This window comes from Equus przewalskii, chromosome 22, assembly GCF_037783145.1.
Source record: "Equus przewalskii isolate Varuska chromosome 22, EquPr2, whole genome shotgun sequence".
NCBI lineage: Eukaryota > Metazoa > Chordata > Mammalia > Perissodactyla > Equidae > Equus > Equus przewalskii.
Window position 1 is genome coordinate 42,410,387 of NC_091852.1, and position 21,426 is coordinate 42,431,812.

Consider the following 21,426-nt stretch of genomic DNA (forward strand, 5'->3'; position numbering starts at 1 on the left):
TCTGGAGTCCCCATAGGTTCTTTTTTTCCTTGAATAACCTTTCTTAGAGTCAGGTCTTAGAGACGTTAGGAGTCACTTACACCTTAGACTAAATTTTGGCTCAACAATTTTCCAGCATAGGGCACCTGACTTCTCTGACTGAGGTGCCTCATCTATGAAAAAGGCCGGTACCAGCCCCACCAAGCTTTTGTAAGGAATGAATGAGATAACCTGGCACGGTACCTAAAAATAAGTATCAGCTACTGTTCTTGTTTTATGGCGGCACCTTGTAACACTACTTAAAATGATCTAAATCCATAAAACAAATAGACTCAATCTAGAGCTCTCCTTTTGCCTCCAAGCCGAGACTGTTGTCATAATTTAGCCTCTTTTTGTTAAACTTTGCTCTGCCATGAAGAACAATGACAAGAATTGCACTCCACTTACCACCATTTCCAAAGTAACATCAACATTGGCAACACACCAATTATGGGCTCGGAGGTACATTGAGATTTATTCATAGATTTGGAATATCCTATTCCCCTTCAATGTGTCCTAAAATAATTGCACTGTTTCCCCAGCTGCTTCAGAATTCTTTCTTTTTTGGCCCCCATACCATTCTTGGGATAGACAAGCACAAAGTCAGAGCAATGACAATTGGAACTCCATGACTATTCCATTGAAAGTCAATTGAATTTCAATCTCCTTCAATGGAGAAAGCCAGGAGGAACCAATTATTGTTGCTTTAACATTGTGCAATTTTACCTCAGGCACCACTTAGGATCCAAATGAAAACATTTCAATTCCTGCTTATTACCTTCTTCCTGAGAAAACACTGCTTTTCCCTGGCTCCTGAAAATAGTGTTATATCAAGGGAAACCTCTATTAAATACATTTTATCTTGGCCATATTAACAACTATTAAAAGAAAAAAGATATACAGGGACCAATATTCCACATCAAATGCTGTCTGCTGTTTATCTTGCCAGCCATTTTATGCGGTGTGGCTCTTATGCTCACTTGTCACAACTTACTTGAGAACAGAGTCAGTACAATTCACTTTCTGTTTGGGACATCAATTCCCAATCTGGAAGAAATCTCATCTGCATGCTGAGTTAGCTTGCATCTGCCACAACCACAGGATTTCTGGGAGGCTATTGGCACAAGTCACACATTTCCACTGTGAAGCTTGGCTTTGGGAGGGAGTGAAAATGCCTTTCCCCTAGCAGTCATTCAGGGCCACAAACTGTGAAATCCAGAGCCACCTAACAAGCTGTGAAAACCTCAGCCACCTGAGGAGCCGCGAGAGACAAAGATGGTGCTGGCTGAGGAGATGGGGGCAGGCAGCAGTCTCCAGAGGAGCTGCAAATGTCCTAGGCCCTCATGGCAGCCAGGAAACCGCACACTTTGAACTGAGTACAGAGTCAGCAGGGACTGAAAAACATAGGAAGTGAAAATACGCTCAATCATGTTAGAAAAACGACCATCCAAGGGTAGGATATTAGCCATCCTAAGCCATTAGGCTGCAGGTCTGTTCTATCAAAGGAACAGAATTATACGAGGACAATAAAAAGAAACTTAGGCATCAAAAATATTCAGGGCCTAATAATGGAGTCAATTTCCAAGGCAGACACTCAATGCTGCAGCTCAGCATGTTAAGAACCTACATAAAAAAACTCTGGGGCGTCCCAGGCTGCGAGGAAATGTGCTATGTTTTTTTCCCAGTCCCCTCTTGTGTTAGAGCAGTAACCAGGAGTTTTGATGGGTCATTACTTCTCCTTATGTTCTGCAAAATCGACTCTATTCTGCCCAGGACACATCTGGCACGCTGCCTTTCCCCCCTAAGCCCTCTGAATACTCTTGTTTCTCTTGTCCCAGTTGGACATGAAATTGTCACGCAGATACAACTTCATCACTGCAAACGTTTCATGCTAGTCTGAGCCTCGTCTCAGTTTTTAAGAATTTAAAGGGCAATATCAATTATCCTTTCAAAGCTGTTTCACACCACTGGAGAAGCTTTGAAAATTAGATTTAAGTTCCTGTTGTCAGCTTATCTTGAGGTTATGTTAGGTCGTGGAAGCTGGTTTTTAGCCAAGGTATGATGGGAAGCAAAGAATAACTTTGAACTTGGTTCTGAGGATTGGCACTGCTAAAGAGACCAAGGGCACTACTTTGACTAATTTCCCAGAAAATGGCTCTTAAGATTTTTTTCTATTCTTTTTGTCACCCGTAATGGACACCACTCATTAAAGTAGTCAGGAAGTTAGAATCTTGTAAAAATGCTTTTGGAAATTTAGACAGGCTTTCAATATAGGATAGGAAGAAATGGAAATTTTGTCCTTGCAATTGTTTCCTTTCAGTTCTGAAGGAGGTTAGCAAAACTAAAAATTATATGGTGGCAGGGGGAGGACCAGCAGCCCCATGGCTAAGTTATTGAGGTTCTGTGCACTCCACTTTGGCAGCCCAGCTTCGCAGGTTTGGATCCCAGGCACGGACCTAACTCCACTTATCAGCCATGCTGTGAAGACACCTCACACACAAAAAATAGAGGAACATTGGTACAGATGTCAGCTCAGGTCTAATCTTCCTCAAGTGAAAAAGGAGGAGGATTGGCAACAGATGCTAGCTCAGGGTGAATCTTCCTCACCAAAAAAAAAAAAAAAAATTATATGGGGAATTCAGACTGGATTCTTCTTAAAGGATAGATTTATTACAAAGAATAAAGCCACGTGTCTCATGAAATTATAAAACGAGTGTATGTCAAAGATTTTATTTAACTCAATTATTGAGGGAATCAGTAAGATGTTACAACCAGTTCAAAGGAGGACTCAAGGACTCAATATATAGGCGATCAGGAATGCTAAATGAATTTACAAACAGATGATGAAAACCTAGATAATGTTCTCCCCTGAATACATTTCATTTGCATTGCTAGGCACAAGAATCACCGTCATCAGTGTTAATTTTCTACAACTTACAGAATTATAAAATGAAAGGCAGTGATAGCTTGCGAAGGTGCCCTAGACGATACCTAATTTTCTACTGGTCCTGTTGTTTTTCAGAATTTTTTCTGTCATTCTAAACAAAATGCTGAAAAGGGGTAAAGAAGATTTGTCATATCCCCTTGAGAACCGCTGCTTAAGAAAACTCAGAGGGCTGCTTTGCACATATCTATACTCACCATTAAATTATCCTGTTGTTGTTTATTTTGGAAAAATTCCTAATATCAATCTATGAGAAAGTTAAGCATACACATGTATAACATGGTACATTAATTTCCTAGGGTGGCCACAACAAATTACCACAAACAAAGTGGCTTAAAACAACAAAACTTTATTTTCTCACAGTTCTGGAGACTAGAAATCTGAAATCAGCGTTGGCAGAGTTGCTTCCTTCTGGGGGCTTTTTGAAAGAATCTGTTCCACGCCTCTCTCCTGGCTTCAGAGGGTTACCTGCAATCCTAGGCACTCGCTCCTTGGTTTATAGATGAATCATTTCAATGTCTACCTCCATGGTGACATGGGGGTTTCTCTGTGTATCTGTGTCTTTGTCTAAATTTCTCTTTTCTTATAAAGACACCAGTCATACTGGATCGAGGGCCCACTCTTATCTAGTATGACTTCATCTTAATTTGATTACACTTGCAAAGACTCTATTTCCAAATTAGGTCATATTCACAGGTTCCGGGTAGACACGAACTGTTGGGGGACACTATTCAACTCAGTACATAAGGAGATACCAAACACAGAGGGTGGGAAAAGAAAGGTGTTTCTCACCAAGAGATTGCCAGGGAACCCTGAAAGGCAGACTATTTTTAAAGGCAAGAGGCTTAAAGCAGAACATTCCCATTAAAGAGTAATAGTTGTTTATAACCAGGTCTGGATTATTTGCAAAAAGCAAACTAAGTAAATGAGACCAGACTTCTGGGCCAATGTTCCAAGGCAGCAGTCCACTCATATCCTTCAGAATTCAAGAGAATCAGCTTCTAATTCCAGCTTTGCAACGAATGAGCTGTGTAAACTTGGGCACGCCCTCTTTCTAATCGAGGCTTACTTCTCTGTTGTCAAATGAGGGAAATAGACTAGAATATTTTTGTCTCCTTCCACCGCTAATGGGCTGTGATTTATGATGTCTTTTTTATAAATGCAAAATGTCCAACTTAGTTATCAGGACCTAAGCTAGATTGTCTTTTAAAATGGCTCAAACCTATTTCTATCCATGCATGCTTTCTAAAGTTAGAACAGAATCTTTTGGTTCTTTTTTTTTTCATGGTTTGTCGTAGAACATAGAGGTTGCGGTCTCTTTCTACTCTTTTTTCCTATGTCAGAAACGGGTCCTGTGATTCTGCATTTCCTCTATGTGATCCTGTGTCCTTGGCCACAGCAGCGGGGCTTTCATTTTGCACGATGCCCGTGGGCACTCCCACTGCAGACTTTGCTATGCTCTAGTGGCTCTCCTAAACACAGATCGCAGTTATGGAGACTCCGCTGGGAACAGTGTTCTTGAGGCTGTGCAAAGGCAGGACCTTGCAGAGCTGATGGCATCAGAGTGGACACTTGACTATGTTGAATCAACTAGGACTCTTTCTTGAAAATTCAGAAGTGAGGATAAGATAGGCTCACTCTAGGCTCTTCTTATAAACTGAGAAATGTAAATGGCAAAGATATGGAGTATATACATAAGCTAAGCCAGTCAACAGAGAGAAAAAAATGAGAGAGAGAGGAGAGTGAGAGAAAGACTGTTTAAAAAAATAGAGAAAGAGCGAGAGAATATCATCCAAAGTCCTGATGACTTTTATCCCTTGTGAGGCCGAGCTAGATTCCTGGATTCCTGACCTCGGTCTCACTTTCTTAAGCTATGTTGAAGTGGTTTTGTTACTTGCAATTTAAATAAATGTGGCTGAGACATTGTTGATTTAATATATTATGAATTAAGAAATTTTTCTTATTATGTTAGATTAAATTCATTGTGAATGTTCTACTCAACCGAGTCTAATACATATACTTGATTTCCCATGTTTCCTCCACCACTGGAGAAAGTCAGGGGACTGGGGTAGAGCTGCATGCCTGCCTCGGTTTCCCAGGTAGCAATTTGCCATAGGTGTTTCTGGAAGAGTTCAATGAGACAAGATACTGGATAAGCATCTCTGACCCTATGTCTTTTTCTCTTCCCACAGAGTCATCTCAATCTCAAAAAAAGTCCTAGGGTGAAACTTCTGGCATTCTACTTTAAAAAAATTATTTCTATGGGAAGTGTTCTGTAAACTCAAAAATATTAAATACATGTAAATAGTGTTATTATTCTGGACTGCAAAAGTTGAATGCATAGGGGAGAGAAATTCTGAGGGCTTCGCATGATTGGTGGGAAATAAAGCTAAGTATTAGTTAAATATCACTAATAAATATAATGTAAGAACCTTTAAGTTTCAATTTCCACAAATATATATTATATGTCTATTACACATTTATATACCAATAAACAACCTAAGTTAACATTTAGCACAGACTAAATGCCAGGCACTGCGTTACTACTTTGTAGACATTAATTCAAGCCTCACACCAAACCAACTACTCCCCGCCTCTAACATTACATTATAAGCATCAAAATGATATGACTGATCTACCTACAGTTTTTCAAAACAAGACAGTGGATTTAGAATACTCTAAATTATTTTGCATCCACATTACCTGTACCCCTTGTGCTTTGCTGCTCTATCTTTAATCCTTATAAATCCATGATACTTCTAAAAACTCACCCACTTACATACTCAGGACAAAGCTATTCCTGTTTCAGACTATGCCACATTTAACGGAATACGGCTCAAACAGGACTGCACTCTTCCTAAAACTTCCTCAAACTTTTAAAGTAATACAAAAACAAAGCTAGTCCTTAACAATTCACTTGTCCCCCCAAAGTCCCAAAAGCTCTCTGCCACAGCAAACCTCGCTGCCCCTCCCCCACCTCAGTCCTGTGGCCTCCTCCCTTTTCTGGGCCAGCTTATTTAGTCTTTTCTAACCTGCTCCCCGCATGTCAACTCTCTTTGCCATGAAAACACCCCTGGGCTTGAAGTTCTTTTTCTGCTCTGATTGCTTTCTGGAGAGTATCTGCCTTCCTTGCTTCTATGACTGTCCTTTGTTGGAGAGAAAATAAGGTAAAGGGAAGAGGGCAGAGGAAAGGGGACCACAGGACTAGAAACTTCACACTCTGGTATGTTCTGCAGGACAACGTCTGGCAGTGTCAGTATAAAGTGACCTCTGACTTGAACTGAGCACAATTATAGTGGCAAATTTTTATTATTTTTTAATAGCTATCTCAATATCCTTTTATCCTTTTCAGAAGCTTTACTTCTTGGAGGCAGAAATACAGAAGCATGGATAAGGATGATACTTAACTACACAGACGGACCTGGAGAACATTATGCTCCGTGAAGTAAGTCAGTCACAGAAGGACAAACACTGCATGATTTCACTGACACGAGGCCTCAAAAACAAACTTACACAGAAAACAGAATGGTGGTTCCCAGGGGCGTGGGGAGGGGAAACTGTTCAAATGGGTATAAAGTTACAGTTGTACCAGATACAGAAGTTCTGGAGATCTGCTCTATGACAGACTGCCCAGAGTTAACAACATGGTATGGGAACTTTCAAATTTGTTAAGAGCATAGATCTCATGTTAAGTGTTCTTATCACAAAAGTGAAAAAAGCAGGGGGCTGGCTCTGTGGCATAATGGTTAAGGTTGTGTGCTCCACTTTGGCTGCCCGAGTTCGCAGGTTTGGATCCCAGGCATGGACCTACACTGCTCATCAGGTCATGTTGTGGCAGCAACCCACATATAAAGTGGAGGAAGACTGGCAGAGATATTAGCTCAGGATGAATCTTCCTCAGCAAAAAAAAAAAAAAAAAAAAGGGAGGCAAGGAAACTATGGGAGGTGATGGGAATGTTTATGACCTTGACTGTGGCAATGGTATCATGAATGTACGCATATGTTAAACTCATCACATTGTATACATTAAATATGTGCAGTTTGTGGTATAATAATTATGTATCAATAACGTAGGAAAAATTAAGTTAATGATATTCAAAAACAAATAAATATTTTGTAAAACTCAGGGTATCTGGAAATTATACACATATAATTTTAACCACTAAATTTCTGAAAACACAGGCTCTGAGCTCAGAGTGTGCAGGGTTAATTTTTAGCTCACTTCACTGATGGGTGTTGTTGTATTCTCATCTCTAAAACAGGAAAATAATAATAATTCCTATTGCAGAGGGATGGTATAAAGGCCAAACAGGGAAACAATATTAATAATTGTAATTAATAACTCCATCATGATGATTGTAATGATAATTTATTTAACTAACATTTTTAGCATTACTACATACCCACTATTGGGCTAAAGTTTTTTACATGTATTCCACTTAATTCATACAATTACCTGTGAGTTAGGAATAATACCTATTAACTACTTATCAGAATACCTGACCTATAATAAGAGTAAAGAGAGTAACTAAAATCATTATTATTATTTTAAGCGTTATTGTTACTGTCAGTCAATGTTATAATAATTCTTATCCTTGTTGGAAGCATTTTTACCCCAGGTAGAAATTACAGAGAATGGATACTGACGTATTTTAGATCTGCAGTTAATACACATTGTTTTTACTGAGAGAGAAAGGCCAAGATAATAAAGGATAGGATTAAGAAAGGGGGGTGGGGGTGGGCCTGCAGCAGCTGAGAGGAGAAGTGAAGGGGTAGGTCTGTGACTCGCACAACTACGGCTTTGTAGCAACAAATATTTAGCAGGGGGTCAGGGATGGGAACACTTGGGGTGATGTTCAAGGTCAGTTTCTCCATCTGCCCCAGCACAACTACTCCTGCTGAGTCATCGCCCCTCCCCCAAGGTTTTGAGGCTATGAGCTGGGAGAGACCTGGGCCGGCTCCTCTAACCACGGAGCACCACCCAGAAACCCTACAGAGACAAACTCAGCTTTTGCTGCAGAACCAGCTGCTGCGTGATTTCAGGGACTCCTCTGCACCTTCTCCGAGTGAGGAAAAGAAATCTGCTTGCTGATGCTTGAAATTCCTTTGACAGGAAGGCGGGGGCGGGGCAGCCTGGGGTCCAAAATTAGAGAGAAGAGGCTAAAAAAACAAAAAGCATCTGTCTGGAGGGGAAAAATTTTAGTGATAATAAATTTCAGATAAAATGTAATCAATCAAGTGTAAATGAACGGTATTAGTCATTTTCCTGTTTTGATAGAGGACTGGGGAGTTTTAGAGTAGTGAGTGACCTAGGACAACACAGGTGAGGAGCAGCCCTTTAAAGGATGGGTCACATTCACTGAGCCGGATCTGTATGCTTCCACCTAAGCCAGCACCCACAGAGGCGGCGCCCTGGGCTGTCTTGACCTACATCTGGAACAGCAAGCAGAGTGGCCCCACGAAAGCTACTTGGTGGTTCTTTCATTGTTTTATTTTAAGGTGTAATTAACTTCTCTGAAGAAACAGTAATTGACTTACAGCTGTGGTTTGAACTTTGACAGGTGCACATCTGTTTATTTGTGGACTCCCAGTGGAAGAATAACCAAGAGTTTAACATCAACTATGCTTTTAGTAATCCAGGAAATTACAACCTACCAAGAAGCAAACTTCTTCCTCTACACAACAAACATTTAGGAGAGAAAAATCTAGGGCTGGGAAGGGCGATGAGTCAAAGGAGATATTCTGGGATACTTTGACACAACAGAAGATCTTAATTTAGAAAAGGAGGGAGGCTAAGAGTTACTCAATGTTTCCAGTATCGAGAAAGCAAGAACCAAGTGTTCCCAGAGAATTTGTCAAAGCTCCCTTCAGGTAAAATGCATTCATACTGATAGATGGTTTCAAACATGCCTCTCTAACAGTCATTTCTAAGCTGTTTCATATTCATGTGGCGTGCAGTGAGATGTCTGCCACAGACCATGCGCCTTTACTGTATGGTGCTTTAGCACTCAGAACATTGCTAACAAACTTGACATTTTTATTTGTACTGTTGATGCGGGGTCAGTGAGCCGAGGAGTTGAAAGAAAGATTTCTTAGACTCTTAAGATCTGGCAGTAGTGCTCTTTTATTTAGAGAATAGTATAGAATAGCATGGGGACAGGACCCATGGGCAGTCAGAGCTTCTGCTGCCAGCATGGGGACAGGACCTATGGGCAGTCAGGCTGCTGCGTGGGGACAGGGTCCACGGGCAGGAGGAGCTGCTGCTGCTGCTTCTGCTGCAAAGTTGGGTGGAGAGTAAGGCTAAATTGAAGGCGTAGGTATGTGAATTATCTCTTTACGAGACAAAGAAAAAAGTTTAAAATGGTACCAGTGCCGGTGGGGTCCGGCCATTGGGCAGTCCCACAACTTTTAGATAAGAATCAAACCGGATTGAGTAAATGGCAGAATTCACCCCTCAAATATTATCTTCAACTAAAGGCAAAGGAGGATTTTGGGGTGGGGGGTCAGTTACATGAGGTTGCCAGACAGTAAACAACTTAAGTTCTTGCCTTCCCCATTAAGAGTTTCCAGAGATAAGGCCATCCCGCCTTCCTCCTGGCGCAGAGAGGGAGGCATGGAGATTTCCTTCACAAATGCAACTGTCTCTGATCAAAGGGCAAGCAAATTCCACTCCTCGGAGCCTGCTTCTTATCTGTAGTTTTAAAAGTAACCAGCCTAAAAATCCTCGTCATAAACTGTTTTAAAATTAAGCAGCCTAAAAATCCTCATCACTGTGATGACGGGCGAGTATAATAAGTTTCCCAAAAAGGTGGTGGAATTGAGAATTAGGCAGGAAGGAGAAGAATGAAAAGTAAGAGGCACTGCTGAAGACCTGATGTGTCAGGCAAGGAGGAAGTATTTGCAGTTGAGCAGGAGAAGGAAGAGGAAGCCATGTTGGCCATGGTTGTTGGGCTCTCATAGCAGAGCAAATGGTTCCTGTGGGCGAGTTTTACCACTAACACAGACTCAGGGGAGTTGAGAAGGAAAATTCTCCCTTCATCCTCTTCGAAGCTCATCTAAATGGAAGAAGAACTGAGATGCTATCTATAAGCATAGAGTCTAGGCGGAGAACGGGAGAAACAGAAGTCAGTCCCTCAAGGCATCATAGGATGGCTTGTCTTCTGTCCTCTCCGATTTTAGGACTTCTTAGCCACTAGAATGAACATCAAGGAAGATGCTGAAGTGAGAGGAGTTGATGGAGGGTAAACGAATTGGCGTTACTGACCACAGGATAAGCATGAAAAAAAATCCACTTCAGCTTATTTTAAAATCTGCATCATTATGTATATAACATTGTTACTTCAAATTCTTACTGTAAAGTAAATGTAAACACATTACATGCTGCATTTTCCTTTAATTAAGAGAGCAAGTAACCCAATAAGCATGACACAGCTAGAGCCAGGCTCGAAAGCAATCACATTTTTGCTTTTCTGCAGATGTATTGGTTTATCACTTAATTTATATGTTACATTCCCTGTATGACCTCTTTGGATATCACAAGTGAGTTCAGAATAATTTTCACAATGCAAGGGCAGTGTAGAGACGTGGGAAAAGGAGGGGACGTTTCCAAATTATAAGCCTGTGTAGTTTGTCAGCTCTCCGACTTGGGTGCCCAAGCCCTTCTGCAGCGGATGATGAATGGGCCACCAGTGAACTCAGCCTCCTTGCTGGGGATACATTTATGGGAAGGAGCAGAGGCGATGTCTTTTGCATAATGAGTCCACCGAGAAAGGGAAGAATGTAACTGCTGAACCTGCTGCATAGAGCGTATTGGTAAGTCTGAAAACAAAGAGAAAACAATTTCCACTGGGGTATGTAATGCTCCATCGCAACGAAGAGACTCTGAACTCAGGAGCAATTATAACAGCTCGGGCTAGGGTGGCAGTTCCAGCATGAGACTTGTCAAGTTAATTTATGGCTGTGTATAATTGGGTGGTTGCTTTTCCTCCAGAAAGATGAAATGGCCAAGCCAAGAGAGATGGGTATCTCACTATTTCTAATATAGAGATAGAGATCTTATTTTTAGTGTGGAGCGAAAAAGGATGTTGGGGTGGTAGGCAAGGTCATCTTTTGCAGTGTTGTAAAGTTTCAAAAAAAGCAAAAAGAATGGGGAAATGTTTCAGAAAATCAGGAGACAAATTACACAAACTTCTAAGAGGTAACTCTTGAATTTCCCCATAATGGGAGGCATTGCTTCTGTTAAATTCTCTAAAGTTAGAGTGAGATGTTTCCCACAACTACAAATCAAGAGTTTTTCATTTAAATCTTAGCCATGTAGAAGCTTTATTTTTATTATTCCTTTTAAAATGTGCTTTTTTCCTGCATTATGAGAAACTCTAAGGGGCTTGCCTGGGGGTGCAGCGGTTAGGTTTGCACGGTCCACTTCTTGGTGGCCTGGAGTTCGCAGGTTTGGATCCTGGGTGCAGACATGGCACCACTTGGCAAGCCATGCTGTGGTAGGCGTCCCACATATAAAAAGTAGAAGAAGGTGGGCATGAATGTTAGCTCAGGGCCAGTCTTCCTCAGCAAAAAGAGGAGGATTGGCAGTAGTTAGCTCAGGGCTAATCTTTCTCAAAAAGAAAAAGAAACTCTAAATCCCAAATAATTAATCAAAGCAGTTGATTAAGTAGTTGACTAATGAAAGCAAATCTAATCTAATCTCAATTGATTTCAAATTAAGCCTTACTTCAGTGTCCATAGGAGAGGAAATACTTTGGTAAATAAAAATTGTATAGGAATGGGAATCTGAGTTGTGATATTGAAAGGACCAGCTGGTTATACCAATCTCCCAGACAGCTCTTCTTGAGAAAAAGCTTCTGTTAATATGGCCGTAAAAGGAGCATCAGTGTCTAGGGCACTGCTGGGCAAGCCGTGACGTGTGTTGTTTCTGCCAGAGTCCTGGTTTATATAAAACAAAATTAGTTCTCAGCATTGGGAGAGTTAGGACTTTAGTGGCCCCAAAGGTCACTTGTCTGAGAGAGTTTCAGACCTATCCAGGAAAGACTGGTCTTAGATTAGGTTCTTTATAAACTCAAAAAGCCTTGTTCAAGAACTCAATACAACGCCATAGGCATTCCAAACACAGTGAGTCAGACGGTGTCATTGGGATTTACTTTGTGCTAGAGGGAAACTAATTCTCCCACAACAGGCTGCCTCTCAGGTCTGCCAGCTACACTTCAGACCCTACATCCCCATAGAACTGAACTGTCTTAGATTAGGTTCTTTATCAACTCAAAAAGCCTTGTTCAAGAACCCCATACAATGCCATAGGCATTTCAAACACAGTGAGTAAGATGGTGTGATTGGGTGTCAGATGACGTCATTGGGATTTACCTAAACTCACATATTCAGTAGTAGGTACTGCTTTGTATCTTGTTATTTTTATTTTGCTAATCTTTGATATCCTAAAAGAGTGAAAGCAATTGAGCTCATAAGAAAGAGGCCCCCACTTCTAACCAGTGAGTTTTAGCCTTCAGCATGTTTAATTCCACTTCTGCCCAGAAGAACCATTGTCAATGAAGCGGGCTAAGACTGGCTCTGGACTGGAAGCATTGACCTACTCTCGCTGCTCTTCCAGGCGATGCTTTGAGACCCGACAAACCTCACTGGCTTTGTGTTTTCCTTCTTGAATCACGTATAGCATAAATGTGCTCACCAGCAGAAAACTATGACTCAAGAACACTATGGTCCAAGGCTTGCCTAGTATGTTTGCATCCCTCGCCACGTCCATCCCGATGGAAAAAGCACACCCCATGATCACATCCTGTCTTCTCATCAAGAAGAGTAACCTAAAAGGGACGTTGAACAAGCACCAGTTCTTCCTTTGTCCACAGGTTTTGTGACAATATATATTTTTCAATAGCCTCTGCTTTAAGAATTTTGGTTTAATGAACACTAAATTTGGTTTGGTGGGATAGGAAGAAAGGCAGAATAGGTACTTTCAAAGCTAGAGGAGTAAACAGGAGACGATCACTTGAGCTGTAGGGTGGTATCTTGAAGGAGCTAAGGGACACTGTCATCAGCTCAACAGAAAGCAATCATTGTGAATTCTTATAGGCCCCAGGACCAGTGACTAAGACTTAGTTCTCCAAGTTGAACTAGCTCATGGCAAAGGCAGCAACCAGAATCCCCAATTGCTCATGTGGCTTATCACAATCTGGAAAAATCTTCTAGACAGCTCAGACCTTCATAAATCTTGTTTCCTATTACACAAGGATCTTTTACATTATTCCTCTAATCATCTGGGAGTCATCTAGACAGTGATAAATTCATTATGCAAAGATTAAAAGGAATTTTTTCTTATCTAGAAGATGTCAAGTACACACATTTTTCTTTTCTAGCATTTTCCTATCAGATGGTTGAGAGGAGAGTAGCAAATATAACTTCCCATTAGTATCACAGTATAAATCTCTAAAACCACTCTCTGCAAAGATTTTAAAAAAAGAAAAACAAAAACTTAAATATATATTATCTGAGAGTTAAGACATTCCAAACTCCTATGATTTAGATATGCCTTGCAAAACTTGAGTAAATTAATTAAGGGACCAAGATGGTTGCTTTGACTGATTTCCTATATATATTTAAACAGAACATCCTATTTTGGACTCACTTTCTAGCAAAATCAATTTTAAGCATCCATTCTTTCACGTGTTAATTTTTTAAAAATTATTGAACTTCTATTCTGCAGCATGCATTGTGTTAAATACTGTAGATATACTTGAATGACTCATAACTCAAAGAGTACAAAACTCGGTTTGGTGGGTTAAAAACTCAAGGAACTCAGCAAACAAGAAAATCAAATAATTAGAGAACAAACATTGTTAAAACAGAGTTGCACAAGGCAGGAATGAGAGATGAGGAGAGACAGAAAATGACTTCCAATAAATGGAACGACTAGAGCAAAAGCAGAAGGTGCATAGCAGTGTGTAGTGGAAGAGGAGGCTGGGAAATGCAGGTAAGGCTCACATCATGCTGGATCTCTGACACCCTAAGGAATCTGGACTTAATCTTACAGGTCATGGTGAAGGCTTGAGGAGGTATATGAAGGAGGGAATTGCATTGTACATTGAGTTTGAGTAATAGCGCCGTGGTCTCAGGGGAAGGGAGATTTTGAGGTGGGTACAAATGGAAGCTGAAAGTAGATTTAGGAAACTATTGCCATAATCCAGATGAGGAATGATGGAAGCTTGAACTAAGGCAGATCAGATATTGTCTAAGAGTTAATGCAGTAGGGCAAGTTTAGTGGACATTGCTGACACAGGAACTCTAGAACCTGACAAATAATTACATCCGATGGAAAAAAAACAGGAGAGGAAAATCAGATGACTGACATTTTGAACATGAGTGACTAGCACAATTATGGTGCCCTTCACAGAAACAAGGCAAGCCTTAAGAAATTTTAGCAGTAGAAGGAAAAGTGATGATGGTCAGGCAGATGGTCATACAGGTTGGACAAACTGGTTCAGATTAGGTAAGAGAGAATTTTGCATCTTTTCAAGATACTTTAAATTTTCGTGAAAATATTTCCTTTTTCCCCAGGCATTAATGTCATATCACTAATCTAGACAAAAAATATGAAAGAAGACTTTTTGTTTCTACTTCCAAATTATTACACATTTTCAAAAAACTACTGATTTATTTTTTTAAATGTTTTTACAATACGAACTAGAGTTCTAAAAAGTTGAAGAGAGAGTTTCCTTTAACAGGAGTTACACTATTATATAGAAATGTATACATAAAAAAATCCAGTACTTCTATCTCTAATAAGTTTTTATTCCTATTATCTAACAATTGTTGTGTAGCTATCCATGTCAAGAAGCACAGAATCTGGAACTGGATGTGAATTAACATGTTAGGCACCACCTATGTGCCAGTATTTTTCACTCCTTCCACTACTCCTGTGTGGTAAAAAAATTAAGTAACATCCTCAAGGTCACAGGCCAGTAAATAGCACAAACAGAACACAAACTCAGGTTGGCCTGACTCCAAAGACAAATTCCATATTGCTAGTGAATTTGGGATGTATTTTTGGTTCCACTATATATAGGAGCTGTAATTGGGGTAATGCTCTTTTCCTATCTGAATTCAAGTTCTCTGATCTGTAAAAGGACAATCAGAGTTCATACCCAACAGATCACTTATGAAATTAAAATGATAATATCTTAAAAAATCTTTATAAAATGCCATAAAATAACATCTAGTATAAAGATATGTTACATATATCTATAGTAATAGTAAAAAAAAAATTAACTTCATTCCATCTTTTTTAAGTAATCTAAGAAATACTAAGTGCCTGCTATACCCATGGTCGTTTCGAAAAACGTGTCCAGAAGCGATTCCTTAATCAGAGTGTGCCTTGTCCTGTGCCGCATAAGATCACACTCTGGTGCCTGGTCTCAGATGAAGGAGGACATCGCTATACCACAGAAATGTGATAGAAGCCACAAATGCAAACCATCTATATCACATTTTAGAATTTCTAGTAGCCATATTAAGAAAAGTAAAAAAAAAATAAGTGAAATTAATTTTAATGATATATTTTGTTTCAAAGTAATATAATTTCAAAATGTGATTTTACGTAACCTAATATATGCTTTTATGTAGTCAATATAAAATTTATTTACAAGATGTTTTACAGTATTCTTTCTATTCTAAGTCTTCACAATCACGTGTATCTTCTATGCTTCTGGCACATCTCAGTCTAGACTCTCCACATTTGAACTGCTCAGTGGCCACATGTGGCTAGTGGTTGCCATGGTGAACGGTGCAGCTCTCTAATATTGACAACGGTCTATGATGTACTCTATTACAAGAACTTTTCTCAAAAAGGATGCTCTGTGCTGATAAATAAGGCCATTCTGGTACCTCTTATGGAGTGTGTACACACACACACACACACAAACACAAAGAATGGGACGTAGGCAGAAAGGTTACTAAAGGTCAAGAGACACAGGAAGAAGATAGGGAGTCAAAACTACGAATAAGCAGAAGCCTCAAGTAAACAGGCAAATACAGAGAAGCAGTCAGTAGCAGCAACAGTAGCATCAAATGTAGACAGAGATCCAGCAGACTGCTCAAAATGTCATTGGGCGGCGAAGCTGCAATATACTCTAAAATATCATCTCAGTTATCCACGAGGCCTGGAAATGTAGCTTATGAATAAGCTCCCTATCTTCCTTCATGATCATTTCCTTCCAGTGAACTTCCATCCCCTAATATGTGTAGTACGTCAAATAGAAAGAAACTTTATTTTGCCTTCTATCCCTTTAAATTCATTTACAGAGTATTCTTTCTCTGGCCCTGAAAAAAAAAAAAAATCCAACTAGCTCCCCGACATCCTTGGTTATTCTAACATGATAAAAAGTTCTATGGTCCTTTTAGGTTGCAAAAGGTTTACCCGTACTACTGTAATTGAAATGCTCAGTTTCAGGTAATATCAAAACTCCAAATTTTTCTTCTTCCTGCTATAGGTAGGAAGCCTTCAGTCAGGAAAATGGGTTTTACTGTCTACCAACTCCAACCATTTCCATCCCTCTTTCCCCATCTTCCTAACCACAGTTTCATCTCACTTTGTATCTCTGGAGTAGAAACAAGGTGGAGAGAGAAATGAAAAGAAGGGCAGGAAATTTTTACTAGATTGTTTGTGATGGGCAAGCATTGGCATCTCTGAGATTGTCAAGTATTTAAAATGGACTCGTCATGCCTTATCACCTTTTCAGCTTCTTCAGAGACACCCATGGGCCCCAAAAGAGTTGAAGATCTTCCCTTGCCTGACGGGTTCCCTTGACATGGGTGAATGCAGCTAGTTGCATTTGAATCCTTAGGCAGCTCTCTGACATCCGATTTTTACCTCTAGCTTCTTTCTGCTGAGGTCTGTTCAACAGACCATGATCACTGGTATTAACCTGAGTTAACTAAATATATCTACCCTATATTGTAAATGGCTTTACTAGTGGAACTAGAATATTGAAAACCCCTTGGGTGAAGGTTAAATGGTCATTACCTAGGTTTGCCTTTACTCTCTTAGCCATCTTCTTTTCCCATCGTTGAGTAACTTCTTCTAATTGACTCTGTAATTATATGTTAATATAGTAAAACCATGTATTAGTCAGGGTTTTCCAGAGAAACAGAACCAGTAAAGATTTATATAGGAATTGGTTCACCTCCTTCTGGAGGCTGAGAAGTCCCACAGTCTGCCATCTGCAAGCTGGAGACCCAGGATTGCTGGTGGTGTAATTCAGTCTAAACTTGAAGATCTGAGACCCGGGGAGCCGATGGAGCAATCTCAGTTGGAGGGCCAGATGAGATGAGATGAGATGAGATGTGCCCCAGCTCAAGCAGTGAGGCAGGAAAATAGGGGTAAATTCCTCCTTTCTCTGCCTTTTATTCTATTCAGAGCCTGAATGGATTAGATGATACCCACCCACTTTGGGGAGGGCAATCTACACTGCTACTGAGTCCACCAATTCAAATGCTAATTTTTTCCAGAAACACCCTTTCACACATACTCAGAAATAACGTTTAATCTGGGCACCCTGTGGCCAGTCAAGTTGACACAAAATTAACCATTACCATGGGGTTACCACCTGAGCCCCTTTATCCACTGTTATTGCAACTTGCAAGCCATTTCTCTCTCCTGTGATGTGTTGATCTTTAATGATTGATCTCAAAGGCTAATCGACTTTTTTTATATCCTAGTTTCTGAGGAAAGCTTTAATATATCACAAATACATACTAAAAACACTAAGCTTTAGCTTTGGGATATTTTAAGCAAATTCCATGACAATATGCTTGTTGTTTTTCAGTACTTTGCTCTTTCTTTTCTGCATATTAAGAACCTAATGCTCCGAGATGCAATTTTTAAAATATTTTAATAAGCCAATCATGAATATTTAAATTCATACTGAGGAGATTTGCTTATTATGTTCCTTCCTCCTTGAGTCTACTCTAAAATATGCCATACTTTCCAACTCTTGCTCACTGCTCACGTTGGATTGAATGGCCAATTTCTACTTGAGCTATCACCTAGAAAACATGTAAATAAATATTACTGCTTGGGTGAAAAGAAAGAATTTAAAAAAAGAAATAAAATTTCAAACTACGAAAGTTACAAAACAGCGTTTGCAAATTAACTCACAAATGTTAGCACTGTGAGTACACATTTCTGTGGTTTAGAGGAAATTTTTCCAAGTAGATTTAAATAACTGAGTTCTGTCTCTGCAATCACTAATTGTCACATCTCTGAAATGCTAGAACCATTTTAGAAATTCACATTGGACTTCAAAGGCGTCATCTCTGAACAGGCCTTCCGTGCCTGGTAGGAAGCTAACTGGGTCACACTTCAACCTGAAGAAATCCAATTGCACCTTACAGAGGACACAGAGTACGCATGTGCTTGCAAAGTTGAGTGTAGAAATCAAGATAATTGATCTGATAATTCAGATAAAATACATTCCTGTCAGATGAAGCCAGATAATTTAGGCATGAATAAGATTTTAGCATTGAGTTTTTGGAATAATTGAGTGTCACAAGCTTCCATTTAAATTTCACAGATAGATAGTGTAATAGAACACTTACTAAATATGAAGTGACTTACCCTCTTTGAATTAAAGCTGAACTGAAGTTTCAAGGTAGTGTTTAGTCTCATAAATGTGTTATTATTGTAAAATGCCACTCATGATTTAACTTAAACTAAATGGCAATTAACCAAAAATAATAGCTAACATTTATTGAGGAATTACTACTACGTGCCAGGCACTGTGCTAAAAGCTTCATGTGGATTATTGCGTACCCATAAATCATCATAATGGAGGTGTTCCAACATAATCCTTTCATGCCTCAGAAATATCTGGATGCAGTGCAGCCTTGAGCTTGGTGCTCATCATTCCATGATGGAGCCCATGGGTGACTGGTAAAATAGCACCTTGGAATCATTCTGGGATTAAGAAATGACTATTTTCCTTGGTATGTAGATGAAAAGCCATAATATTATTCTAAAATTCTTTCATTGAAAAGACTATAATAGTATTATTGAGTTTTTGTCTCTTATCTGTAGACCAGCAGGCTTTGTTAGCCTCTCAGATACATTCCACATGATCTCTATTCAGTACTATTGTTCTTGTGAGTCTTACAAGCATTTTTAATTGGGGCTTTTAAATCTTTGCCTTGCCCCATTGGTGGCACATATTTTCAGAACACAGTGAATAAAATAGCATGCAGGTCTATAGCCTTTGAGGTTATTGTCATTTCCCCCCTTCCCACACATAATAAATAAATTAGAAGTATTGGAGCCTTTAAATTAACAAAAGGTTAAATAAAATTTTATGATCTCCCTTGTTGATATCCTGGCTGGCACCACATTTTGAGTAATACATCATTAGAGAAATCACCCTCTAATGCATGATTGGAGTATTATGATGGGTGAGTTGTTACTTAGAGACACCGCCTTAAATAGATTGTCAGCCCTGAGAGCCTGAAAAAAAACAGGCAAATGAGTCTCCTCTTTCCAGGGTTGCTGAGGAAGATCTACAAAAAGCCCCAGGAATAGAGGCAAAGTAAATGGCTTTAGGGGACACTTTCTCATTAATTTAGTAAGCCTGAGGCATCAAATGCAACTCCTTGGCTTGTCAAAATTATATCATTATTATCTTGCAAAACATTTCAATAAATTTAATTCAGTTTAAAGGGCCAAGAAATACCTGAGTGGAAAGAAGAGATTTGAAGGTTAAATTCATCATCTATATAAACACTGAATTCAAAGTTGACCATTTCCTCCTCAACCCCTTTTCCATCACCAGGGTAAAGACCTTCAAATTATTTTAGACTGTGTAAGTGAAAAGGGTTGTTGCATAACATACAAGATAAACAAGTTACTAACTGAAGTCAGTCAATATAAAAAAGCTTTCTAACACAGAGAGGCAAATGACCAGCTTCTGTTTCTTTGTATAAAAACATTCTTTGGTAATATAGTCTACATTTTTATTTGACGTTCCACCCTCCTTCTGCCCACGCAGACAAAGAAAGGAGCATATTTTATCCATTTTTTCCAAGATATTTCTACCTGAACATGGGCACCTGTGCCAAAGCAAGCAGAATTTGGATCTGAGGGGGTTTATTCCAGTCTAAGAATATCTCTGCCCACAAAACAGCAAATTATGAGGTTTATCTTCATTATCAAATTCAAGTTTTTGCAGAAAGAGGAGGTAGAATTATTAATCATTTAAAAATACTCTTGCACAAAGAATACATAAGAAAGTAGCCTATTTTAGAAGAATCAGGCTACTCAGGAGACCCATTTGAAATATGCATCCTAGTAGCTCAAATGTATCACTGGGAGTAATGAACTTCTATCCCAGAGCAACTGTAAAAGTCAGTCAACTCAATTCTCTCGCCTTGCTCTCATTAAGCCTTTAAAACACTTATCAAAAATAAAGTGATATGTTCCTTTTAACAACCCTGTGAGCTTTTGTTATTCACTCTCTACTGATGAGGAAAGGTGAAGACAGAGCAGTTAAATGCCTTTGCTGAGCTCACATGGCAAAATAAGGCAGGGCAGGGCAAGCTAAGGATACAGCCAAATCCTTAATTTGTTTTCTGGTCATCCTTCCAAGAGAGCTCAAAATCATATTATTCTTTGCCATAAAGATATCTGATTAATCTTCAGACTGTGTAGTCTTAAGCAAGGAAACAAGATAGAGTCTGAAAGAGACAAAGATAATAGATAATTGTCTGCCTGAAGTGACTTTTATTTGGTTCTAAAGACTTTAGTGAGACTACAAACCATGCCAAAGACCACACTTCTGCGCAATCAGTAGGGATGGGAGGCAATTTGATTTCCAGATTACGATCATTTAGGATTGTTCAGCCTTGGCAGACAGTACAAAGATTTTCAATGTACTACATACAAACTACCCAACTTCTACTGCTTCCTTTGTTAATATCTTTACCATCAATAAGGCAATGACGAATGACACACCTTTGAAAGAAATAGTTGGTGCAACTAAGAAAAATGAAGAGGGAGAGAAAGGAGAAAAAAGAGATAGAGCAGGGAAATGAAAGAACTGAGAACAGCTACAGAGGCTGACTACATATGCACAAAGATGGAAGAGAGAAGTCTTATTATCTTATTCTACATTTTGGCATTGTTGTACAAGTTCGACTCCATAATTTACAAATCTCCCCTGTCCTTATATGTGCCCTTTTGATTTAGATTTTGACATTACACATCTATAACTCCATTAAGAGATGAAAGAAGTGATAAAACTATACTTGCAGTATTTCTTCAAAGCAGCAAGAAGAGTAGAAAGAAAGAAAGGAAAGAAGGGAGGGGGAAAGAAGGAGGAAGGGAGGAAGGAAGCAAGCAAGGAAGGAGGAAGGAGAAACAGAATGTGTTGGAATAACTGCTACCATTTATTGAGGGTCAACTA